Source organism: Oxyura jamaicensis, chromosome 2 (assembly GCF_011077185.1).
Source record: "Oxyura jamaicensis isolate SHBP4307 breed ruddy duck chromosome 2, BPBGC_Ojam_1.0, whole genome shotgun sequence".
Classification (NCBI taxonomy): domain Eukaryota; kingdom Metazoa; phylum Chordata; class Aves; order Anseriformes; family Anatidae; genus Oxyura; species Oxyura jamaicensis.
In genome coordinates this window covers 149732883-149760487 of record NC_048894.1, presented here as the reverse complement: position 1 = coordinate 149760487, position 27605 = coordinate 149732883, and the positions used below count along the sequence as shown (strand labels likewise).

General features: G+C 39.7%; 1 long non-coding RNA gene across 1 annotated transcript; it reads left to right on the top strand.

Annotated features, from left to right (window-relative positions):
* The first annotated feature begins 205 nt into the window (after nucleotides 1-205).
* Nucleotides 206-27428, top strand: LOC118161905. The gene is made up of 3 exons (XR_004748223.1): nucleotides 206-219; nucleotides 14483-14486; nucleotides 24509-27428. It is a non-coding gene; the product is annotated as an uncharacterized LOC118161905 (long non-coding RNA).
* The last annotated feature ends 177 nt before the right edge of the window (nucleotides 27429-27605 follow it).

Sequence of the window (27605 nt, the reverse complement as noted above, 5' to 3'; positions counted from 1 at the left end):
TTTTTGTTTTCTTTTCTGTTGTTTTATGTTGTTAAGTTTTGTTTTGTTTTTCTTGAGTGTCCCACTAAACAGGCCCTTCTGGCAGCAAATTGCTTATAGAGGGCAAATACCATAGGAAAGCTTGATGCAAAGTAAGCATCAAGGAGGTTTAAGGCAGTGGGTAGGCCAGAGGAATGGAGAGCTTGTTTCAAGCATGAGAAAAGGTCTGGCATAGAGGAGGTCCTGGGTGGAAGAGAGAGAAAGAAGGGCTAGGGGAGGAAGAAATTATGTTTTCCAAACTCTCTAAAGAGGTAAAGCAGTGACAATACTGGTTTTGATATTAAATGAAATTGATATCTGTATACACAATGTTTTCACAAAGTATAGGTGGTGCTGGATTTCATCTAACAACAATTTCTCCTCTGTCCAGTGGTTAGTAGTAATAGACCAAAACTTGTGTCTGTAGCACAATAGCCAGACTCAGAACTGGGAGTTTTCATCTTGACTGATTATTAGAAGAGATTTACCAAAAACCCCACAGAAAATTGCAAGAGGATACTGCAAATGGAGAATATCAGTTTGGAGGGTTCAAAAGACCCAGAGCCATGGCAGCAAGTCCTTATGAAGGGATATTCTGTTTGATTACTCACTGAAGAAAACTGAGGTCTGAAATCCAACAAGACTTTAAATTCAATAAGAGGATTAATGAGTACGAGAGACTTCATCCCTAGATTTCTCTGCAAAAGAACCAAGTTCTTAGCCTCCACAAATCAGAAAGAGGAACAAGTTCATGGGATTTGTATCTACCTTAGTGCATGTGGCTGAACTGCAGGTGCTTTTCTTCATACAGGACAGGTAACTATGTCTGCAGTGTCAACACAAGGTTGACAACTGTGGTGATTAACTGCTAGTCCCACAATATATTGTATTTCCCTAAGCCTTAATTCCTAATGATTTTTTCTCCTTCCTTCTTATAATAAAAGGAACCTCCTGAATAGAAGGGTTCTGTAAAGTGTCAAGGTCAGAAGATAAATTAAAATCTCATATTATTTTTCATCCAGTTTCAAAATGCCTTCCTAATCAAAACAGTCTTATATTTTCCCAATGCCTGACTGAATCCTGGATACCAGAAGGCAGGACAAGAAAGGGATGAGCCGTCACACAGAATGACCACAGAGCGCTAATAAATAAGGCGTAGCTTCCTGCAACAGGCTAATTGTGAGAGCAGAACCAACAATAGTGCTTTCCCCAAATCCTACTCCCCACTTCCCTCTTCCAAGGCAAAGTGTCAGGCATTACTTAGTTCTGCTCCTGCCTGCCCTCTTCTCTAAATCAAAGTCACTTTGGGAGCAAGGGATTGAAAAGATTTAATCTTCTTTCCTCCCTATCTGTAGCTAACAGGAGGCTCTGACAGTCCAGACACTTTTCTCATTGGAAAAGGCACTTAGCCTTGCCCTGTACCTCTTTACCCACCTAGAAGATGAAAGCAGTGAACTCCAGCATGCCAGTGATTGTATTGGTATTATTATTATCAGTATTTTCCTGTCAGACTATTAGACAGAGGTCTCTCCTATCCATCAGTTTTGGTCCTAAAACACATGGGCCACTTGAACTAGAGGAATCAAAATGATTGCTAGAACTCAGAAAAGTAAACCAAAAGTCAAGAGGTTATTGTGAGTTTTGATTCAGCTTTATGCTATTACAGTCATGTTCCTTTTTGTTCATTCAAAGCACAGGACAAAATTTGTTTGCCAATATGTGGGCAGTGTCATTAAGATATGTCCTGAGATTAATGGGCTAGTGACGTGAAGACTCACCATTTTCTGTTTGCTGACAGCATGCAAAGAATAGCTAAACACTTCTAATTGAACTAAACCACTGGCTTAGCCATCTTAAAATGGGTCATTTGGGTGTAGCCTTTAGTGTGAAACTGTGGATTTACTGGAAATTGTGCTGTTGTAGCAAGGATCATGTAAATGTAAAACTTAGTTACCATTCAGATATTCATTTGTATTTCATGCAATGCTGATAAGAAAATGCAGTTAATAAGTCAGCAAACATTCAATTTTCTATGCCTGTCTGTGTCTAGGTTTACCTTGCTACCAGGCTGTGTTTCCATCTTACTTTTGGATAAAAAATAAATAAATAAATAAATAAATAAAAATAAGATTGATTCTGGTAATAGAAATATTGGTTGGTAAACATGTCCACTAAGCACGCTTGCTTAAACTACTTTTCAAGCACTTAAAATACAATTTCCTGATGCTGGAGCATCAGATTTCAACAAGTCAATTCGTTTCATAACTCCCATGGGAAAGAAAAGAACGGCCCCAGATTCATCCCAGCTAACTGCAGGCACCAGCCAGAGGTGCCCACACAAGCGAGCTATCAGTGTAGTCTCCCGTACGTTATGGAGAGACAGACAGGTACCTGCATTGTCTATCTATCTTAGTTGTGCTGGACGTCATCTCTCTCTCCATGAAGGAAAATGAGGCCATTTCAGCTCCCGTCCTACATTACATCACCAAGTTAAATGCCTACTAACTGTAATGAACCTGTTCCAAGGAAAGTGGACTTGATGCACACAGCAAGAAATGTTTTAAGGCTATAGCAACTGCCCTAATAAATTAAACAAAGTGAGGAAATGTCAGTGGGTATGAGACCCAGACTGCTATGAATTGTTCAGAATAGCAGAGTTTTGGTCTGGACTTGTATCACTTCCTCCAGGACCTAGTGGAGGGCAGAAACTGCTCTCAGCAACTGGTCTGTCAGAAAGCAAGAAAAGTTAATAGTATGGACATGGGCAGTTTTGTGCTGGTCAAACAGGGTACCTAAAGATAATTTTATATGCAGGTAGTTTACTATGCTACTTGTATCTGTATTGAATACTCTGGGGCTTAAATATGTCTCAGCTGCATCCAAATATCCCCTAACAAATGCCAGATGCAGATATTTTTGAGCTTCTTTTTTTTGTTGTTGTTAAAATACCACTGCCCATAAATCAATACCATAACAGCATCTCATTTGAAAAATGTGGGCAGCACTTTGAGATATTTCCATTGCCACGTCACCGGGTTACAATCTGCTTGTGATTTAAATGTTCTGATTGTTTTTATTCAGTCCAAACAATTTACGTCTCTCTCTGTGACCTTGCCAACATAAACATGTCAGGGATGAGGAAAGGTCACAATCTGACAGACCTGTTTGCATGGGCATAGGAAATGGCTCCCAACCAGACAAACCTGACTCAGAGAATCGTTTGCTTTTAATCAAATAGAAGTCTGTACTGGAAAATGGAGCTTGATGCTTAATAAATTGCCTGAAATAGAAAGGAAAATACTGAGGAATGCCCTGTTCCATTCTTCAAGGAATACTCTTACCAATGCATCATCATCCAAAGAACATCAGTTGTCCTAAGGACCTCTGAGGCTACAACAGAATGGAAAATGCAAACTAACAATGAATGAAATCTTTTTTTTATTTTTTTTTCTTTTTGTATGTATATATAGGTTCACTTTGTCCACAATGAACATATTTAGAGAAAGAAGATCTTACTTCCAATTACTGTAAAATGAAATCGACTGTGTCCCCATGCCTTACACAATTTGACGAATGAATGTAAGTTAAAATGACTTCTGACATTGAGCTTAGTGGGAGTAAGGTCATGAACATCCTGGACTTTTAGGAACACTAAGAAAGTCAATGGATTGAATATTGATTGATTTATTTAATTATTTTCTGGTGCCACAGTTTCTGTGAGCCACTGCTTATACATAAAACATAAAACTCCAAGAGTATTCAAGACTGAAGCTTCCATTCACATCAGGTAGGGTCTTTCACTCTGAAAATTATATCTTATTTAAAAATCCCTTGAAAAACACATCCAAAATGACAGATCATTTTTGAAAATAATGGCTTTACTGTTTGTCCAATTATGCCATGTAAAATAAGAATGAAAATTAACATATTCCTTCTGTTACTCTCAAATATCTAAAGTTTATCTCTTTCCCGACATCATACTTAGTAATTTCATGTTGGGGTTGCTGGATTTGTTTGGACTTGCTCTTAAGATTATTCATTAATATTCACTAGAATCACATATTAAATATGTATATACATATATATAAAAATTCTTCTGTGCCTACTGAAACTGCATAGGTTTCTCTGACATTTCAAAAGAAAACAAAAATCAAAATTGTAATGACATTTTTTTGATATTGATATTATCAGCCAGTTTTGTAGTCCTTTCATTTATTTTTCCTCAAAATTCTCAGTTGACCTATTCAAGCCATTACAATTAAAATTTAATTATTATTGTTTTATTATGAATAATGTTCTTGTAGCCATAACTGTCTACAATTCTGAAGATGATTTTTTCTTTCCTGAGAATTTGCTCATTTTTTCCTAAAAGTATTTGTTGAAATAACAAAAAGCTACTCCTTTTTTTCTGTAAACCTTGTTTTTCTGTTGTTTTTGTAGTAAGCTATCTTGTCAGCAGCTCAAATATCAGAGCATTTCAAGCAGACCTCATTTTGTATGTAAATTAATTTGAGACTGATCTTCATTTATTTCAAGTCATTTTTTAATAAAAATCTGGAGAAGAACTGAAGCAGAATCTTAATGTGTCATCACTAAGCTTCAAATAGCTTTTAATTTATGCCTCTCAAGCAGCCTACAAAGTAAGCATGTGTTTTATTTGCATTCTGAATTGCATAATATTCTTACTACTATAATGGACTTCATTGTATTTTACCTAATGATTGTTAATACAGAAACAAAAGTAATACAACACAGAGGTAGTTTTGGGGAACCAGGAGCAGAACCAAGCTCTTTCCCATCCCCAGCTGTGTGCTGGAACCACAGTACTACAATTATGTCCTCATTTGTGTTTTTTGTTTGTTTGTTTGCTTGCTTGCTTTTTTAGTCTAGCCCTCAAGGCCCCTTGGAAGGATGGGGAGAGTGCCCTTATTGAGTAAAGTCCACAAATGAGAAAAATTCCAAACCCTTAAGGTGGAAGAGAAAATGCAAGACGAACCGTCCTGGTTCTGTGCCAAATCCTCTAATCATTAGATTTCTACAGAAAGGGAGGCAAAGAGGACCATAATGGGCACCACTGTCAGTTCATTAGGAATGAAAACTGAGAAACAACCTCTTCTGAGAGTCCCAGCTGGGCTGAGGCACTTACTAATTGGAAAGGTGTCCATAACATTCAGGAACCTCTGGGCTTTGGTCCATGGACTCACAGACTTCATAACCTTATTTCCAATATTTTTTTTTACTATGATGCAAAGTGCTTAAAAATCTTCAAAGATACTAGAGAATTTAACAGCTTCTGTACCTGGGTGCAGCCACTTCCAGAAAGAAAAATCCTTCTTTTTACTTCATATCAATCAGATTCAGCTAATTGAACAGAGTAACTCACTGCTGCTGCAAAGAGAAGACATGCAAAAACAGACATCTGTGATCTTTGGTGGCATCTGAGGAAAGGAAAAGCTCTTTCCCTTTCACAGTGACTTGCAGGTAAATTTACACTGGGCACCAACTCAGTTTGTGCCCATCACCACTTCTTGGCGATATGGGTCTGAGACATACCCCATCTGGTTTGTCAACATTTTTCACCCACTTAATACAAACTTTCTATACATGCACAGTGTTATAGGCCTCAAAAGACAGCCTATAGATGTACAAAGAGGCATTTCAGGCCTGAATTACTCCTTGGCCTCATTTCAGGAATTCCTAACTTCTGTGACTTAAACTCTGCATGGGTTCAGACTAAATGATTGAATCAATCGACTCAGAGTAAGGTTAGCTTCAAATTTGCATGAGGCTGCTCAGGGCCTTGTTCAGTCAAGGTCTGAATATCACCAAGAATGGGGCTTCCTCCACCTCTGCAGTTCCAAGATTTACCAGTGATCAGAAAAATAAGTGGGGTTCATGAGGAGATGCTGATTAGAGAAATCAGGTAAATGGGGTAAAGAGAGAAGGTTTTAAGTGCTGTTTGCAAAGAGAAGCAGCCATTTGTACCAGCACTCTCAGATTCTGAAAGGGCTGTCAAAAGAAGAGTGATAGCAGTGGAGGAATAATGTGGGGAATAATCCTGCCAATCACTAGGCCCTGAGCCATTTTTTTTGGATGAAAAGCTTGATCACAAGGTAAGCTTTGCAAAGCTTTCATGCTTCTCACTCTCACAATAATGCTTCAATTATCAGAATCTTAATTACCAAAACAAACTACAGGAAAAAAAAAAAAAAATCCACTGTTCCATTTTTAGCTGCAGCCAGCTGCAGCTAGGCATGAGAATAATAGCAATGATTAGTTGCCCATGGAAATTTCAATGATGTTTGTGAATAAACTTCCCCAAGTTTACATTGGGAGATTATTAAAAACAATATGGTCCATTGCTCAGTGGGGCCAAGCATTTAGAGGTTCCCCACAGGTGGTTTCCAAGACTCAGCCCTATTTTTAAAAAGCAATAATGTTATTGCCTCTCATCATCTGTCTGCTAATCCTTTAGGCTTACACGAGCTCTTCAGACATAGCCAAATGATCTTCACTTTTCTACTTATCCTCTTTATGGCACGTAGATTTCATTTGGTATTTCAGGGAGTATTTCCAACAAGCATCCAAACACAGCTGAAATGTTATTCAAATCTTTCCCTCCTGCAATACAGAGAATAACTATCCACCCAGCACATCATTGTCATTTAGATTGCTAGTGAGACTTCAAACTGCTAGGTCTGAGGAGAAGCTCACATTAATGTGTAAAGCAGAGGACTTTGGGGAGAGTATTTTAATGTGGCACAACCAATTAATTAACAGCAAAATGACCTTAACAATTTACATTACACTGGGATAATTGAGTGCATGAGATCGTGCCTCTGAAGTGATATAAAAGCATAGCTGAGGTGCTCTGAGTGACAGCACAAATGCAGAGACATCACCACAAACTGATCTACAGGTGAAAGGTGCATCAGAACAGCTGCTAATGTGAAGTCATACCTGGATCATTAAAATAATCCCAAAGGCTGTGTATATTTCAACAGCAGAATGGCTTACTTTAGATTATCTTATGGCTGGGTCTAAAAGGCGTAAGCTGTTTTCTAGAGCTATTTTAGGAATAACTCTTGTACTGAAGCTACCCCAAAATAAAAATCTCCATCATGATACAAACCAAACTCTGCATCACACCCCTTTAGTCATTTTCAAACACTGCTGTCAGGCAATCAGCACTCTTTCTTTTACTTCTCTCAAGGTACAGCTGCTCGGGAACTTGGTCTCTCTCAGCCTCACTTACACCTCCAAGAAACACCTCCAGGAAGCCTTGACCAGATGCTGAGGAAAATGACGTAAAAGAGCTTTGTCAAAATAAAAAATCACTTATTTACTAAAACAGCTGTCAGAGGAGGTGGTTAACCCACAAGCTAAGCTGCATCAAGGCTAACTAAATTTCACAATCTCCTCACAGAGGATGCTCCTGTTTAACCAGCCAGGCTTGTTTCATGGGGCTTCTTTGTCCTCCTCTCTCCCTCTTGGTCTTGATACTGCAACTTCGTCCTCAAACAACATTTTTAACTCCCCTTCTTACTCCCCTACAGCAACTCCTACTTCCCTCCAAACTGTCTCTATAAATGGTTTGTAAAAATTCAGTGGTTTTTTGATCTTAGATTCCAACAACAGAAAGAAAAGCATGCCTGTGCGCTTGGCTGCAGCCAGATAAATAGGCACTTCCCCTAAACCTCCTTTGTTCCTTTAAGGTCTCCTGATATTTTCTTTGAAGATATTTCAACTGTCTCCTTGTTTCATTTCTGACTGCTCTTACCAACAACCCTTTGTCTTTAGTTCCGTGTAGCAAGATAAACAGTACCAAGTAGGTAAATTGAAGGATATACATAGTAGTTAAAAATAGAACAGACACCTCTATCATCCATACACTCTTTTACAAGATCCTATTACAAAGCTGGCTCTGGGATGAAATAATTATGATACTTTGAAAACAAAATAATTATTTGAGATTAAATCACTTTTATTGTGCAATTAAAGTGCCATACGGGAGAGGTTTTGCCTTCAAAACAGCTAGAAGTCATCCGAAGAGTTGTAAAGAGGCTGGTCTATGTCCCTTATGGAGACATGAGGAGAGATCTTGGGAACAAGCCTAACTCATTTGAATTTTGCAGCCTCAGGTAGCAGTTCAAATATGATGAATTAAAATCTAGTTCAGATACATTACCACTCCGTTTAAGGTCCTCTGGGAGAAAAGTCACAATTCCTTATTGCAATGTTTTCACATTCCAGATTGCTTTAAGACACTAATGACAGAAAACAACCTGACATATATTTCTGACTGGTAAAAGGTGAGTAGGAGCCTGACTTTTTTTTTTTTTCATTTCCTTCTACAGCTAGAGAAATTCTGTGGGAAAAAAAAAAAAAAAAAAAAAAAAAAAAAAAGAGATAGAGAGAGAGAAGGGAGAGGAGCTGACGTACAAACTGAATAAGCTTTACTGTCCATTTCTATGAAAAATGAGAAGAAACAACACCAGTGTTACCACAGGTAGGTAAGGGTGAAAGCAGGAGAAATAACATAAAAGCACCCTGTCCTCACACCCAGATTAGCTAATTTCAGTGCTAACTGTTCTTCCCAGGCTTTGTGCTTTGCTGCAGATGTTGACTGTGCAGGGGGATCAGAGCAACAAGCTCTGGAGTGGCATTTCTGAGGGCTGGCTGTGAACATTTGGGGCTGGTTCATGATGGGAAGGAGCTATCTCGCATCAAAGCAGCTGTGTCCTGCTGTGCATCTGTTTCAGTCCAATTAGTCTGCTTTTGCTTGTATTTCCTAGGTAAATATCTGAGATTCTTCTAGACCTCTTTTTATCTTCTGGTATCTTAATTAAAGAGACCATTAAAACTAATGACCATAAATCTGGACAGTTGCTTCTATGTCTTATTAGATGTGTAATGGCAGAAGTTTTAAAGGGTTTTTCCTGCCATTTGGCAGACAGTTGGGTAAAACCTTGTAGGCTATGCCAGTGCATGGCTTAAGGAATGTATAACGCAAACACAATTTGTTTGGATTCACCTGTGTATCTTGAGCACATGGCATCAGACATGATAAGCTGCTAGTATAGCTTCTTCAAAAGCAAGTCCCAGAATCTGTCATCAGATTGGCTCTTTCCCAGTGCTGTAAACTATTTAAAACTACTTTCCAAAATTTTCCAATCTTGTCCCATGAGAAAAAAAAAAAAAAAAAAAAAAAAAAGACATGCTTCAAATTCATTATTGCAGATAATTTTTATTATTATTTTTTTTTCATATATGTTCATCTCTCATGTAGATTTTTCAGGAAGAGACTCTAAAATTCCAGATTTGCTAATGGTTGTCTCCTTAATCTAACATCTTTTTATGGCATACTTGGTAGTTCTTAAGTTTTTTTTTCTTTTTCCTGTGTTTCAAAAATTCTTTAACAAAGAGGGATCAAAATCAGTCACATTCTACATAAATTTGCATAAAGGGAGGATCAAATGAAACCTTTGTGAGGATTTTTTTTAAATAGTTTTGCTTTATCATTGTTTCCCCACTGACGTTAAAATTTTGAAAGAATGATATCCTAAGTAAGATATTATTCCAAGTGCTAGCTGAAAAATTTACATCTAAAATACTCAGAAAATACTAGGAGAAAATTTGGATTACCAAGGAGATATATATATATATATATTAGTTTGATAGTGTCTGATTTCTGCAGAACGTTCTGGCTTTTTACTGGAAATGGAGCACAATTCAAAATGCTTGCCTTGGTTCTAAAAATCTGCTGTAGTGACTCATACTGATTGTAGTTTAAATACACTAGCCTCCTTTCTGGACAAGATTATCTGACAGCATCCCAGTTTCCATAGTCAAGGATGTGCTGTCAATATAATGCTAGCTGGTTCTGCAGATGAGGATTAGGTCTGTAGCATGGAATGCAGGTATCTGAGGAGGAAGAGGAAGATTGCATCAAAGAGTTTCCAGAGCAAACATGGTTTTCTTCCCCACCCACTGTCCATATTCCTATAAAATTGCTGTCTCAGTTTGAGCTTTCAGTGGTTGGTTTGTCCATGTGGTGAAGAGCAACTGAAAAGGAAGAACATGAATCATCTGCCAAAATCATTATGAGATGGGGATTTCCAGAGTTCAGCATAAAAGACAGAGACAGAGACAAAGAGAGCAGTATTATATCAACCTGGAAAGTTCTCACCTCCATGCTTGACTTTGCCAGAGAACTCATCCATGGTGTCTAAAATGAGCTTAGATGCTGGCTATAGGCATCTGCATTGAATGCTAAGAACAGGTCAGCTCAGTGTCTGCACAAGTCATTAACAATCTGACTCTGACAGGGATGCTTGGGGCCAGCTGAGTTGCCCTAGAGACTCCCACCTGGCCTCCTGCATGCCAGAGGTGTACATAACTTCTCTTGATCCAGTGCTGTAACAATCAGCTCCCAATAATATTTCAGATATGCTTGTGTGTCCAGTGACCAATGGATTATATTTAGCAGATTAATTAAGCCTTAGATGCATATCAGCTCTAATGGAGCTTGGACAGCTATCACTTGTACACACATGTGAAGGTTTAGGTGTGTTAACTTCAGTCAACTGACACCTTGAGCTGATGACTGTCAGAGTGCTGAGGGCACTAGCAAGGATAAATGCCTCTGACCAGCCTCACTCAGGGCCTTCACCCTTATCCTCTGCCTATGAGTCCAGGGTCTCCTTTTCACCTCAGTCCTGGACCTTCTGCCCCTGCTTGCTACCCAACCGTAAGGGTACCAGTCTCTAACCTGTCCCTGTCCCTGACTCCTGAGTGGATCTCAGAGCTACACTGTAGGTAACCTGCCTCCTGGATACCCTTCACGAGTATGCTGTTCTTTGTTCCTAGCCCTGACTTTAGTGCTGTCTCTTGGATGCACTCAGGAACCCAGTTTTTTTGTAGCCCACTCTTCAGTCCTGTTTCTTGCTCCATCACCTTTTGCTCATGATTGAAAACCTTGCATGGCTCCTGGCTCTGGTTCATCACTTACCATGTCTGGTGCTGCCAGTTGGTGTCATCTGCAAACTTACTGAGGGTGCATTCAATGCCATCATCCAAATCATCAGTAAAGATACTAAAGAGGATGGGCCCCAACACCGACCCCTGGGGAACACCATTGGTGACTGGTCACAAGCTGGATTTCACTCTGTTCACCACCACTCTCTGGGCCCAGCCATCCAGCCAGTTTTTAACCCAGCAAAAAGCGTACCTGCCATGGGCTGCCAGCCATGGGCTGCCAGCTTCTCCAGGAGAATACTGTGGAAGACCACGTCAAAGGCCTTGCTGAAGTCTAGGTAGACTATATCAATAGGCTTTACCCTCATCCACCAGGTGGGTCACCCAGTCATAGAAGGAGATAAGGTTGGTCAGGAAGGACTTGCCTCTCATGAATCCATGCTGACTGGGCCTGATCCCCCCAGTGGTCCCAATGGGCATCACATTAGCAAGTCTCCAGTCATCTGGCACCTCTCTGGATGGCCATGACCACTGAAAGATGATGGAGATCAGCCCAGAAATCACACCTGCCAACTCCTTCAGCACCCTTGGGTGGATCCCATCTGGCCCCATGGACCTGTGCCAGTCCAGATGCAGTACCAGGTCTCTAAATCCTTCCACCTGAATCATGGTGGGTTTCTTCTTATCCCCATCCCAGACTTCCCACTCGGGAGGCTGAGTACCCCTGACAGTAAGTAGTCTTACTATTAAAGACAGATGTAAAGAAAGCATTGAGAATCTCAACCATTTCCTTATCCTCAGTAGGATATTTATAATATGGAGTACAGAGTGGGATCACAAACACAAGTGAAGATCTCCTCCTGTAAAGTAACTTAAAGAGGGCCCAAATAGTGTGTGAGAAAATTTCTAGCTCTTCTTCAAAATATTGCTTTCTGAAAGATTGCACTGAAATCTTTCAAAACATCAGGCAGAAAATAATCTGTCTAAGACTACAGAAAAGCAAGAACAACATGTCTGAAGAAAGAAAATGATTTAGCACTTGTTGGGTCTGCATATCTTTTTGAACACTCATTGCCCATATGTTCTATTCTGCTATTCACACAACATGAGAGGAAAAAAAACTCTTTCACAATGTGATAGCACACCAAGGTTAACTTAAGTGTTCCAGTATGGGAAGAAGGGTAGGCTTTAGAAAGCTACCTGGCAGGAGGAGACATGGAAAGTTAAGCTGTCATTAAAGTACAACAGAACTGTGAGGAGTCATTATCAGTTTTCCTGACATGCATGAGCTTAGTCTTCCAATATTGAAAAACCATTGCCCTTTGGGAATGAAAACAAACAACTTACTTTGTTCTAGCATTTGTTAAATCATAAGTTAGACAGTTACAGAGCATGTGTAAGAAAAATATGGCACAACAACCTCCACATGTGGTTATGTGAGCTCACATATGAGCCTGAGAGAGTACTAAAGAACTGGTGGTTAGCAAAATAATAGGGTTCCTGTGATCTTCAGCGAGGTAGAATTTTTAAATTATGTATAAGACATGAAAAGCATCTGAATCTGGACACCCTCTTGGGCTATTAAAACTTTTCATTTTGAAAATTCACGTTGCTTCAGCTATAGAAGGTGTTCATGGAGTTGTTCTTAAGAACTGACCTGTACTTTTCTGTTAGTTCTGAATCTATTGTGACTTACTGCAATCAGGAACAGTCATTTCAGAAAAACAAATAGTGTCACAGCAGTGGGGTAAAGATGTAGTCCATTTTCTTCAGTAAAATACCTCCTTGAATTATTGACTTTTCCAGATGCTGTCAGTGTATCTGAGAGGCAAGTTACAGTTCAAAACATTATAGATTCTAATCAAAAGTGTTTAGCTTTCATCCTCATCCTTGGCAATTATGTTAGAGGTATAGATATCCCAAGAAAGCTCTGTTTTGGAGATAAGCAAATTATAAATATAGTACTGTGTACACACAAGCTGTTCTTATCCCATACTTTAAACTCCTTCTACCTGTTCTGCTTCAAACTGAGGAAACTGTTGAGAAGACAGAGGGTATCTCAAAATAGGAGAGTCTTTTTGGTAGCTCTGTCAGGGAAATAATTAAATATATTCTGTTTATTATAATGCTTAAGGGCTTTGTTTTTTTAACACAGTTGTTAAGTTCTTTAGCCCCATGTAGGGCTCAAATCCAGCGTATATGCCTACTGAAGCAATTTAAAGAAACAAAAAGATGGAGGATTGTACTATTATTATTATTAATAATAATAATAATAAAGAGGTTATGTATTGCTTTCTCAAATATAGATAAATACACGGGATACAAAAATATATGATATATATTATTTTGTTCTGGAGATGGAAGAAAAATCATTTTCAACAACAGTTATTTAGTTATTTATAACTATTGATATCAATAGTTATTTATAACAGTTTTTATGGAGGAAGAGAAATAGAAGGTATAGAATGGCACACAGCAAAAACACCTGTAGATTGACCTCTAAGAAATAGCCTAATGATAGCGTCTGTTAGTCAGAGAGAAACATGCCCGTGGTAGGCAACACTTCATTTGTCATTGAAAACTGGGCAAAACAAAACAAGGAGTCAGTCCTGTATAAGCAGAGAGATGGAGGAGGTTACTGAATAACAAAACTTTCCCTTCACTCTTATCTCTGGCTCAAAAATATGATGGACGTGCAGGAGTGAAGCTATAGAACAATAAACACTAAGTTTCATTGTCTTCTAAAGGATGCGTGTGGGATTGATTTTGTATTTGGCAACTGGAAACAGAAACTCTTTTATTCAAAGAAAGGAAATAAAGAGCATGGATGATTTCTTGATTGCAGCTGAGTCAGAAAAGTCTCTAGATTTCAGTCAAAACAGATCTGTTAAAGTCACTGCAATAATTCCTGCCACAGTTGGTAAAAGCCTGGCGACAAATCCAGCCCATCTCTGCTGGTCTGAATTTCATCCTTAGATATACTTGTAGGATTCTATTTCCTACTTTAGTCATGGAGGCTGATAACATGATGGATTTCAGGACTTATCCCTGTAAGCTCAAACTGCACATCATTACTGGCTAAAGAAAAAGAGAAACTTCAATCAGCAGCTGCAGAGAAATGCTTGAATAATTTGGTCTGAACCAGTGTTTCTGCCACGTAAAATTCAATCATCTAGGTTTCTTTAATCTTTTTCAGTAGTGGATTTTATGTTTGCCTAACTGTTCCTTGTTTTCTCTGGGTTTCTCTGTCCCTGCCCATTAGATGACGTGATTGGTGCAGATGAGAGATATTGTTCCAGCCTTGGAAAGGGAGTTGGAAGCTGCCCTGAGGGAGGCCCTGAAGATACTTCCACCAGGGTGGATGGCACACCAACGTGTCAACAAACATTAGCTGCCATAAGAAAGACACGAGAAAGAGGCAAAGTCAAGTAAAGGGTGTTCCAGACCAATCATCAGCCCACTCATAGACACATCTCCAAGCAGAGAGGGCAGTGTTCAGGAAAGAGAGGAGCATGAAAGTGCTCCTTAAGAAGAAAAACAGCTGCATGTCATGAAGCAGTCAACCAAGATATCCCCTTATTCCTGCCTTCTTTCTATGGCACCTCTTCAGCCAGGCACTTCCCACTCTTCTTCTGTGTTCCCATGAATTCATAAGGGGAGGCAACCTGCCTCTTCTAATTGTTCCTCTTAACATGAAGAGGCCTTTTACTCTATCGGTGGCCTCATTTCTCTGGACAGAAAAAAATCATTTTTTTTTTTGCCTTTTTTTTTTTTTGCCTTTTTTTTTTTTTTTTTGCTTTGGAAGTATAACATAGAAATGCAAGAAACTCACTCCATTCTCCCTGTACAGTCAATTAATCCTCATAACTTATTTCCTAGCACTAAAGTGTAGATTTCACCTTTTTCTCATCAAGCTGTGGAGAGCCTCTATAAGGTGAGATTTCATTTAGCCAAAAAGTCTCGAGTGCATTCTCTGCCTTGACAATGGGAATCCTAGAAATCAACTGTGACATTGATAATAATATTTTTATTTATTTATTATTATTATTATTATTATTTTAATCTGCTGACTTGAAATTCTGACTGGTGCTTTTAGGATCCCAGAGCTCTACAGAAACCACTTTTTTTTTTTTTTTTTTTTTTCAGCCTAGACCATTTTGCACATGTATTGCTCATCCAACCAAAATAATTATTATTATTCTGCATTAGAAATACTCATCTAAGTTTCAGCATCCTTATTGCAGTGAAATCAAAGGCCTAGTACAATATAGCTTAGCCTTCAAAAATATTGTGGGGTAAGCAAACAATGCTGGTGAGCAAATGCATATTTTAGGGAGGGCATTGTAGGTATATGATATCCCTATTGCTTTTACCATGTTTAATGTCATGAACTATACACGCTCTGCTATCTTCAGCCCACCCAGAAATCTTCTGGCTACACTTACTTTTAGGGGAAAAAACATAAAGGTAATTCTGTTTTTCTGAGGCAGCTACTCTAATATAAATGCAAAATTTTTGAGGATGCCCAGCAGGTTTTCCAATGTACAAAGGATTCAGAGAATTAAGGAGTTTCAAATAAAATACATCAAAATAATCTTGGTAATCCCAACTAAATGTATCTGTGAATCAAGTGCTCAGGTGAGTGAAGCCTGCATACCAAGGGGCAGAGTGAATGACATTGTGGTATCCCCCCCTACAACTCCTAGTAAGGACTTCCTCACTCTGAGACACAGTCACAGGAATTTTGGAAAGAGTGGTGTCACTCTGAGTAGATCTGTTTCATGCTCTTGTTCAAGTAGCCCTTCTTTGGGGGCTTAATTACACTCTCAGAGGGTCACACAAAGATCTCAGTTCCTATGTGATGAGGGGCTCACATGACATCTGAGGATGTAGCTTCAAATTCTGCTTTGCATCAGAAAGAGCATGAGTTTGAAGACAAATATCTCTTATTTCAGACGAATATCCAAACCACTATATCTCTGCTAGAAATATCTTTGAAAATGTCCCTCATTTTGACAAGAAATGTAAACAAATCTTTTCTTGGTAGGTTTTATGACTAGCACTGAGTTAAGCACCAGCACAATTCTTTGGTTCTACTTCAGGATCCTGCCTTGGGATATAGTTGCCATATACTTCTCTGATATTTCCTCAATTACAGTTTACTCCTTTTTGGTGCTTTGTAACATAAGTACTCCTCATTTTGGTGGCTTGTGCCATACTTCCTCAAATTCCTCTCCTAGAAAGAGAGTCTAGAGTTGTTCTTTTGGGAATATTTTCTTCACTTCTTTTAACATCACACAAGTGCATGCTGTTGACCGCCATCACTCATGACTCTCTTTTAATACTAGTGCCTCTTGAGGGATAAAGATCTTCCAAAGCTGGCAGAGCCTCCCTGTTCCCAGGTCTTATCACTACTATATTCTTTTTCTGCATTTCAGGACTCACACTGAAACCATAGTATGAATAGACATCACGTTGTTGGAGTGAGAATTTCCCTTTGCGCTTTGGTCTCACCATACCACCAGCTTCTGAAGAGTCATGTGAGAGCAGAGCAACATTCACCACATGATCCTGGGGTGAGCAAGGACTCATTTATTTGGTATACATTTCCTCAGTATACATCCTTAGTGAGAAACATTGTTCTACACTAAAAAGCAGAAGGCAGAATGGAAGTTCTGTTCTAGATTAAGATTTACCCCAGTGTGTCATTCCCTACATTTCTTCAGCTGGTGTACAACTAGGATCCAGGCTGAAACACAGATGCACAAGTCATAGGCATTCCTTGATGTCACATTTTTGGATATGTGGAAAAATGACTCTGCTTGCTATTCTGCAAAAAGGCAGCAAAAGCTCTGCAATGACCTAACTCTGAAGCATCCTTTTGTTTGGTTACAGTCATCACCTGCATTGGAAGTCCCATTCCACAGTGTCCGAGTATGAGTTTCAGAGCACAGATTGTCAGTAATTTCATCAATCATTCAGTGATGTCAGTGTCAGAGTTTTATAGCTTCAGGCATCTGGAGTTCAGCATAGCACAGATACCCCATGGCTATATAAAAATAAATTGGAAACAAGCTGGCAAGGTGGAATAGATTTACTTTTTGGGTGAAAATAGTGCTTCCCAGGAGAGTGCAGCTAAGCAAGATGCTTACATGTATTTCTATACTGAGAAGACCAGAACTGGTGTCAGTCAGGCTGTCTTGAGAACAAATGAGTTCAGAAGAGCTAAAGGATTCCACATTTCCATTCAGCTGCCTTTGTACTTCCATTCCCAAGGAGCCCTTACAGCAAATGAGAGGTAGGAAAGGGAGGTCCAGCTCAATGTCCATACAATCTACTATACTCCTTCCCTAAGATAGGTTAAGAAATAAAATGCATATAGGCAGGCACCCATTGCACCCTAAGGGGTGAGTCTTCTGGGTATTGGTCTGTTTTCAGGGATGGGTGGCTGTGCTTGGTCTGGCCTAATGCCAAATGCAGAAATGGAGAGGAGTAGCTGGACTTTTGCCAGCCTCTCTCACTGCTGAGTCAAGAGAGTCTCAGTGAAATGAGAATGTGGCCTGGTGTGTTCAGCTCATACAAAATACTGAGGTCTGCAAAAATATGAAGCATTATGTGAGTAAATGTACAAGCATCTAAGACTCTGAGCTATTGAAATAATGAAAGATGAATAGCTACATTTCAACAGTTAATAGCCCATCAAGGATAAAAAAAGAATTCCTCCCTATGCTGCAGAAATTGTTAAAATTGAGCTGCTAGAAGCTGACCACGTTTCTTTAAAAAGAAATTCTTAACTTGTCCTGTTCTCATCCTGCTGTATGTACAATATAGGAATTTAAATTAACACAGACTAAATAAAGTTTTGAAATATAAAGGTGAATATGAGTCAAGAACACATTATGCATAAAGTTTACAAATGGTGTTGACAAGTGTCATCACATCTAAATAGTATCTACAGCACTCTTCAGGAAATTACTAATGCTGTTTGACTGCTTCTTTTCTTTAGTGGAATATGTATCAGTCAAACAGAAATACCTAAATAGCTATATTCTCTACATTTATAAAACATCATTACTTGCTTTTTATTTCTTTACTTTTTATAATATTGTACTTTATTTTTATTAGGAGACAACATTTGAAAGCAATACCTGAACACACCAAACAAGTGATCTTTCCAAACTTTCTTGCTCGGATACTTTTCTTAAATCTCTGGTCATGCTTCTCTTACCTGTTTCTGGATAGTCTGATGCTTTCTGTTGTGCAGCCCCCCTAACTAGCCTGTCGTCAAACCTGGACCTTGATGACACCAACAACTCTTCACTGGTCCCAACACCCAGGGACTCCCCCACCCCTGCCCATGGCCCAGGACCCCACTTCAGCCCACTCTAGGGCCATCAGTCCCTGCCCCAGCAGTGCCATAAAATGCCAGTCTCCAGCTCCATGGGCTGATGTCTCAGCCCATCTCCATCCCCATGGAGGTGCCCAATGACCTGGGCCATGGCTGGCTCTGGTTGCCCCTTGCTCTGCCCTGCTCCTTGGCTGGGGTGGCAGAACAGGGTGTGGCAGACAGGGTTTGTCCCACCAGGGGGCTGCCCCTGGACCCAGATAGTCCCCAGCCCATGCTGTACCTTCACAACTGGACAGTGTCCATCTATGGCCTTACCAGTATTCAATAGAGAGGGAGGATTCTTTCACAAGCCTTAAAAGACTACCTTTCTGCTTATACACCACAATATTTTTTTTTTCCTGCAGCAGCATGACATTTTTGGCTCAATTTCAATAAACTCCAGATCATTTCTTGCAGAACTGCTATTTAAGCAGCCATTTTCCATCATGTGGCAACAACTGATTATTTCTGCCTATATATGGTGCTTTCCATTATCTACCAGTGAACTTCATCTTTTGTTGTTTTCTTTGTTTTTCTATATCACATCTTGAATTAGCCAAAATTATTTTAAAACCTGTTTGTACCCTTTAACTACTGATACCCCTCGTGCTTAGTAATGACAGCACTTATTCCAGCATCTTGGCTTTTACCGCTGGTAGATATTTTAAATCGTAAATAATGCAATGCCATTGAAGTTAAAGAAAGTCAGTGACCTATGATCACAGAAAAAATGGTCCACCAGGATAAGTTTCTTAAGACTAGCTGGCAAAAATATACATAGCTGAATGATCAGGGGAACATTTATGGTACCGAGCAGTCTGGGAAAATGCTAATTTCAAATACAGAGAAAGACTTCCATTTTCATTCCTGAATTTGTGGCACTAAATCTTCACTAGTTTGCCATCTTTTTGACAAGATTCTGTCAGTTTCTGTAAAAATTAGGAAAGCCCTTGCCCACTAAATACTTACTCTTCTATAATTCCTGCAGAAATCTCAAAAGAGGTCACCTGCTATATAAAAGCCATTGCTTGCCCCAGTGATCACAACTGCTCCCACACATACTTCTGTTATTTTCTAAAATTCCATATAGTTCTTTACTATATCTAAGCATTGCCTCCCATCATGTGCTGAAAATGTATCAGAATCAGAAATATTTTTGTTATATGTTTGTAGAAAGACTTGTGTAATGGCATTGTAGCCTCACAATGTTATTATAATACAAAGAAAAAAAAAAAAAAAGTGGGGTTTCTTTTTAGAGGCATCTCTAATATTGAGCATGATGTGAACCTTATTGGAATTGACACTTGGGATCAACAGGCTATGATACCACAGTGGTCTGATACTGCTAAAATGAAATATCTGAGCTGTTGCAGGCTGAAAACTTCCACTGCAAATGTCTTGAATAGAGAGATGCCAGAAAACTTCCAGCAGGTTGTGTAGTATAGTATGGAGCTTCCTCCTAACAAAGCATTGGAATTTAAGAATTTTGGCTGCCAGTATGTTTCCAAAGTGAATCATCCTGTTTACATCCTTGTAAAACTGAGAGTGGCCACAACCATCCTCTGTGTGAATTATATTTCTGTTGCCATTATAAATAATATTAATCACAATAACAACACTTGTGGTTTGACTCTCAGATGAAGCTATTTACCTTGGTTTTAGAGCCCTATGGGTGTAATGGGCATTATCCGTGACTGTTTCTTGGAAAAGTCTTTGGATGTTCTGTAGATCCATGCATTACCTGGCAGTGAGATGATATACTCCTTGGCTCTTAGAAACCTTACAAATTTGAAAACGTAATACATATAGGTTTTAAGGCTGACATTGCCTCTTCTAGTTATGTGAAAGAAGATCAAATTAATCTAACGTGTAGAACAGACCACCTACAGCACAATTTTTTCTTCTTCTGAATCACCAAGAACCTAACATTGCTACCAAAAGAAGAACAGATTTCCAGGTTTGATCTGGTACAGCAAATCCTACAACACTAGAAAATGACAGGTTTTGGTGATTAAAAAAAAAATAAATAAAAAATCAGAAAATCAGATAGACTGCTCAAAAAAAGAATCTGTTATCCTCCCCTTATGCCAAGGAAGATGCTATTGAATGTAAAAACAAGATAATAGAATGGAGAAACAAGTGTTATGCTAATTCCATACACATAAATGGTATCATTTCAGAGAATGACTAAAGATTGCCATGAGTCAATGATTCCTCCTAAACATTTTGTCTAAGAACACCTACCATCCCCAGCTTGACTGGCAATGAGCAGATTAACATGTTTCAGTTATGATGGGTGCTCAGTTTGAAATAAGTCCCTGTTAATATCCGCACAACAGGCAGCGGTGTTGTCTCTGTGATATGGCAAGGTCCCTTAAAGGGTTATTTTACATACTCTCCATTTTGTAGGGCAAGAAACCAAAAATAAGATGAGGGAGTTGAGGCGAGGCTTATGTTGTTGAGGAAAAACATTGCCAAACCCAGCCAAATTAAACCTTGTGCTTATCTGCAGGCCAGCAAAACATGGGGTCCTACACATTTGCATATGCAAAGTACCAGATGAAACAACATTTCAGAAACATGAGCCAGGTTCTTTCTGAAACTTGCCTGGCATCCTGCCAACTTGGTAAAGAGCTGCTTCAAAACTCAGTCTAGAGATTCTGCAGCTAAAACTACAGAGAGACAGGCTTCTTTGGGCCCAGACTCTCAGAATTTCTGAAGCTTTCATTATCCTTGAAACTCCATCAATCCTGGCAGCACGGAAGTCCAGCCTAAGCCATTGGCACAGGGATTCCAGGTCCCCTGGTTTGTGAAAGGAACAGGCTGCAAAGCAAGGAGTTTCCAAGAGCAGAAAAGTTGGGTTCATTTTTTTTTTTTAATTTAAAAATTGAACAGAATTATTTTCCATCAAGTAGAAGAAACAAAAGGAATTTCCTTTTCACTGGAAATATCAATGTTTCTAGCTCTTGTTCCCATTCCTAGGTTTAATACACGCACATAAGCACATGCATACACAACCCTACCAGACTTTCCCCCCTTTGATCTGGCTGACAGGGGGATTTCCTCTTAGGATATGTCTTATACTGCAGTAACTGCAGGATACTGATCTGGATGGTCTTAAAATCTCATACAATATAACAGCTCCCTATTTGCAGCCTAATTAGATTTATTGTATACATCCACAGGAAACATCTCCATCCTGTAACAAGAAAAACACTTTGAGATCTGCTTGTGAAAGCCTCTACATACAGCTAAGAATTATTCTTCCAAGTGTTAAAAATTATACAGAAGTATATATATTCTTCCAAGTGCTTAAAGTTATACAGAATAACCTTATGTGTTCTTTTTTAGATTTAGCTTCTTTTGAACGTCTCAAATTCAAGTCTCTTTTTCAGTATTAATATCAATTGTAGCTTTGCCCATCAGGCTATCACTCCTACCACTTGCTGCTTTAGATAGCAAATCAAGAACAAAATGCATGTGAGTGGTCTGACTGCCACAGATTATAAAGATTTTGCTTGTAGTGCATTGAGAGGAGAATTTAATAGTTCATTTCCTTTTAACTTCTCTTGCAATTAACATGCAAGTCAAAGGTCTTTTGTATTAAAAGAAAAAAATATTTTTCAAAGGAATCCCATGAAGCATCAAGAACTGTCTACTACTTTGTAAAAAGTATTATTCTTTCAGCAATGCAGGTGCCCTGGGGATTCACCAATCTTAACAGCATTACATGAGAATTGTGGTGGGTGTAGAGAGAAATGAACTAAGAAAGAGCCTGTTTCTGAAACGTGGTTGGAAGAGGATGTTAGGACAGAGGGAAATTTTGGGTAGCCCCAAGAGCAAAGAACGGCAGTTTTATTGTGGGAAGTTTCTTTTTATTTTTTTTTCCCCTCAAATTATTGAAATGGTATTTGATTTTCAATTAGAATAAATGTCCCCCTTTCTCAAGGGAGAAAAATAGTCTTCTTTTTCTAATCAGTCTTGTTTGATCTAAGTATACTGTCGCTTTTTAGGTTTTATTCTAAAAAAAAAAAAAAAAAAGAACAACCAACAAACAAAACAGTAATAAAACAAAACAAAACCAACAAACTCACTATCATCTACAACCAAAATTTAAAAGAATAATTTATAAAGAAAAAACTGAAATTCACTCTTTTAAAAATATTTTTCCAAGAGCTGAACAATTCCATCGTGTTAATGCCTTTCTGAAGGTTAATTTTCAGGGAAACTGCAACAATTACAAGAATAGGCAAACCAATATTTTTTCAGTAGAAAGTGACATGGCAAGTATATTCCTGATGAGGAAAAAGTTGGCCTGGGACAGGGCGGCGGGGAAACACAGCTCCATCTTTTGGTTTGGAGGCTCATCTCCAGTCCCTTCTCTCCCTCCATAAAATCCACGTGCTTAGACAACCTTCAGACCCTTGCATGTGGGTATGCATAGCTGTGGAGAGAGAGGGAAGAATTTTGTTTGCATGTGATGGATCTGTTGCTTCATAACATGGAGAAGCTATAACATGCACTGTAAAAGAAAAAGTAAAGCTAAAATTAAAAAATATAATCTTTAAAAACACAAACATTAGAATTCACTTATATTTCTACCTTTTAGTTCTATAACTTTGCCTATTTTTTTCCCTGTCATATGGTATTATTGAGGTATGCAATAATTTAGCTACATTGCCTGCAAATTTTAAAATATTTAATTGATGTTTTCACTGCACTGAGAAAAATTATCTGCAAACCCCAGCTAATGTTGAATATTTCCATCATCTGTTAAGCTTTGTGTCCTCGTCCTCTTTCTCTCTGATCTTTCAGTTCATGATGCCTTGTTTTTTTTTCTTTCACTGTGGCTTTCATTAATCAGTCTGAGTGCTTTTACTAGCTAGTTATGATGTTTAATCCATTCCTTTATGCCCCTTGCTTGCTTTCATACAGACATCATATTGAGGTATGCATTCGAGAAAAAAATAATAGACAGGTTTTAAAAAAGGAGACTCAATCAATACCAGAAGGTGTTTTTTTTTTTTTTTCTATTTATTATTATTATTATTATTTTTATTAGAATGTCTAAGCTGTTGTCAAGGTGAAAAGACAAAATAATTAGAGGGAAAAAAAAATAAAAAATAAAAAGCAGGTAAGGAGCAAATGCAAAGTATTTTCTCCACATTCTGTCAATTCCACTGTTACTGAAATTTCATATTTCATGGGTACCTGAGAGGATAGATAGGCTATATGTTGATTGTTCATTTTTTTTCTTTTGTTTTGTTTTCTTTGCTTTTCTTTGCTTTGCTTTTCCTTACTTTTCATTATTTTGTGAAAACTATTCAGATAAGATATATAGTAACAAAATGGTTCCTTCATACTGTGTTAAATATTTAGGCTACCTTTACTGGAGAACCCTGGAGTGTTTTACTGAGCCCAGTGCCAGTCTTGCAATCCTGAAGACATAAATAATCCCACTAAACTCGATGAGATCATTATTTGCATGATTAAATATCATAACATTAAGCTGCACATAAATGTTACTGCTGTGGGTAGAGAGGGGGAAGAAGGAGAGGAGTGTGACATAAACTTTCAGGTGACAGAAGAGGGATAAATTCCGCCTGATTTCATCTTTCAAAAGCCTTCTAGTGACAGTATTATTTTTAAATGGCTTTTAGTGATTTTGTGACACAGCCAAGTCATTTAGCTCTATCAAAAAAAAAAAAAAAAAAAAAAAATTCAATAGCAACAGAGACCAAATAATGTGCGGTACTAATCAAGGTCCAACTGAGCCCTCTCAGGACTCACAGGGCTCAGGAAGGATATGTAACATTCCTTTGTTTCACCCCCAGCTTGTCCACCTGGTAGTGGCAACAAGGGCTTTGGCAGACCCATACCTCTCCTGCATCCTTCCTTGACACTCTGCAGGTCTCGGAGCATTGCTACAGAAGGTCTCTACACTCAGAAAGTTCTTGTGCCCTCTTGATAGCCTTGCACAAAGACATCCAGTACTTCTAAGGCTGAGATTCAGAAATACACACTAGAAATGCACACAGAGGCTGTTACCTAAATGCACTGCACTACTTTGCCATCACCACTGAGGAGTGAGTAGGCTTGCTAAACCCACAGAAGGCACAGAGTTAGGGTTTAGTATTCAATGCGATCTAAACAAATTGGGAATACAGGCTGGAAAAAGTAAATGAACTTTAGTAAAGTTAAATGCAAGGTACTTCACGTAGGCATTTATGCACATATGGAGCAAGTAACACCTGCCCAGGCCTTGAGGACAGCAAAGAATCTTCAGTAAGTCATCAGTGGTGGATAAGCCTGTGATTGGAAGAAAGCAGACATCTAACATGGTGTATAAATAGAAGTACAGATCATGAGCCATTGTAATTTTTCCAGCATGGAACTTAGTTGAGTTGTGGGCATCTCAGACTGGAACAAAGAAAATGAAATAATTAAACAAGTGTACAGAAAACAGAATGAACTAAAAAGAATCATCAGAGACCTAGATATATGACCTGTGAGGAAAAAAAAAAAAAAAAAAATATGTCAGAAAAGAGGTTGTTTAGCCTAAAAAAAAAAAAAAAAAAGAGAGAGAGAACAGGAAATGGGAAGGGATGGAAGAGATATTCATTAAATTTGCCTAGACTGCTGCCTGGATAATCTGTTCTGCCTGTCCATGGTGGACAAGATGGGAAATGATGCGCTTAGTGAGTGCTGCAAATAATATTCAGGTTAGATATTATGAAAATGATAAGGATGGAAAAGCATAGAAATAGACTGCCTGGGGAGATACAGAGCCTTCATTGCAGAAACGATGGTAAGGGTAGAGCTCAGTCTGCTATGGGGCCCAAGGACCCTTGCAGCACTGTGATTCAGTGATTATAGCAATATTATACAACTGAGAGCTGATTCATCTTATTTCTTTGGAATGGATGTCTCTGTAAGCTGTGTTACATATTTGTCTCCACTTCCTTTGATTTTGCATGATTTGTGTTGAGCAATCAGAATGAGCAAGATGGTTGTTGCTTTGCTCTAGGGTAATACCACTAATTACAATTTCTTTTACCATGTTATGACTTCCCCACTTACAGGAACATTTTCATCTTTAAGTAGTGCTGCTTTCCCTAGTATTTATCTGGGAGTAAGGTTGTGTGTCTCTATTTTTATTACAAAACTAATATTAACCCTTTCTAAGTTAGCAGCATGCCAGAGGGTCATGCTGACCCACAGGAAAGACATATCCCTGTTCACAAAAGCACCACTTGTTCCTTATCTGGGCTCTCTAGAACAAGAATTTCCTCTGCTTATATCTGTACAAAACTGCCTCACACATGGGACGCAGACTTGGCTGAAGTCCTCAAATCCATTGTAGTGCAAGTATAGAAACAATCAGTTAAATCCTTCCTAAATCTCTGTGCCTTCCTTACGATAATAATAAAAGGTGAGGTACATTATGACAGTCGGAGGATCTGCGTGTGGAGGATGAGGCACACTGAAAGAGGAGCGCCACACAGCATGGTCACGTACCTGGGCTCCCAGCAGGAGCCAAGGCTGCAAGCTGGGTAACACGGCTCCTGTCCCATGCAGGGAGAGAAATTGGACACTAAAAGGGATCTGCACTACCCATAACACCCAGAATAAAACAATCTAATTTCACCATTCTGTAATTGAAGTTGATGACAGCTAGTCACTTAAAAAAATAAAAATAAAATATGGGGAGGGAGTGAAATTCAGGTCTAACTTCTTAAGTGTTACTCTGGACTTCCAGGCTGTGCCTCTGTCCACACAAACTTTCACTGCTAACAGAAGGCAGCTATCCATTTATCTCAAAGAATTCAGCAGAAATCATTACTGTCTTCTGAAATACAAAGAAAACTCCTCTCCTGGATTTGCAGTAGTCTAAGGTGTCATTTTTTTTTCTGTTTCAGCTGCTCCTACTGGTGGTGTTTCTGCTCCAAAAACTGCATTTCCCCCAGGGCGGGCTTCGGCCACTTTAATAAGATTTATTCTGGGAACAGAAAAGGTGGAAGAGGTAAAGACTGATACCTCCTACTGCACTTCTCCAGGCTGTGCACAAAACATTTGGGTTTGCTGGCACCAGCAGAGCCAACATGCAGAGGAACAGGGACAATTTCACCTGGCAACATGGGGGGGTTGAGGAGTGCCTCTAACTGCATGTAGCCTGTGTGCATGAGACAGTTTTTATTCTTTATTCAGTATTTTAAACATAAATGCTGAGGATGGGAGCTATGACACATGCACACACACAGCTGACCCGGCGTGGTTACTGCCACAGTCCTGGCAGGGACAGCACCTTGCTCAGAGGTGCTGAGCTCACCTAGGCAGAGATGAATATGGTTCCCAAGACTCCCCAACCCTGGGCAAGAGCAGTAACTCCCAGGAAGGGCGTGAGCCTGCTCCCACTCGACTGCCAGGGCAGAGGGATGCCCGGCGTCTGCACCAGCCCTTACTGACAGATGTACAAATCCTCTAGGTACTGCGGGACGGAGCAGGGCACCTCCCAGAAGTGCAATTTAAACAAACCACAGCCACAAGTGGAGGGCTTGCTGAGCACCCATCCTACCTTGGGGTCCCTCAGATCCTCCTCCCGCACTCCGCACCCCATCAATCCCCCTCCCGGAGCCGCGGCTGCGTCTGCTTTAACCGGGCAGGCGGGGGGGAGAGGGGGGGGTGAATGCGGGCAGCCCCGCCGATGTCGTGGGCATCAGCTGACCGAGCCGGGCTCTGCCTCCTCCCGGGCCGCCCTCCCGCAGCACCACTCCGGCGGCGGCGGCGGTGGCCGCCGGTCCCCGCGGCTCCCGGGGCAGCAGCACCGGCCGCCGGCTGCCTGCCGCAGAGCTCCCTGCCGAGCCTGCCCCTCGCCCCTTCCTCCTCCTCCTCCTCCTCCCTGCCGCCGGGGGAAGCCCCAGAGACGAAGCCCTCCTTGCCTTGAGCCGCCGAGAAGTTGGGATGCTCCCAGCGCTCTTCGCAGGGCTCTGAGTTTAGGGCGGGATTTTCGTTCCTCGCTCTTTCGCTTTTTTAGTTTTCTCCCCCTTTTTTAAAAAAGCTTTCCGTTTTCCTTCTATTTTTCCCCTTCTCTTCTTTTCTCCTTTTTCCCCCTTTTCCCCCTTTTTTTTTTTTTTCCTCATTACCAAGCAAACCGAGCCTCTGCGATGGATGGCAGCCCTGAAACCCCCCCGGGCAGAGGCTCCCCACTCTGAGCCGCGGCTGC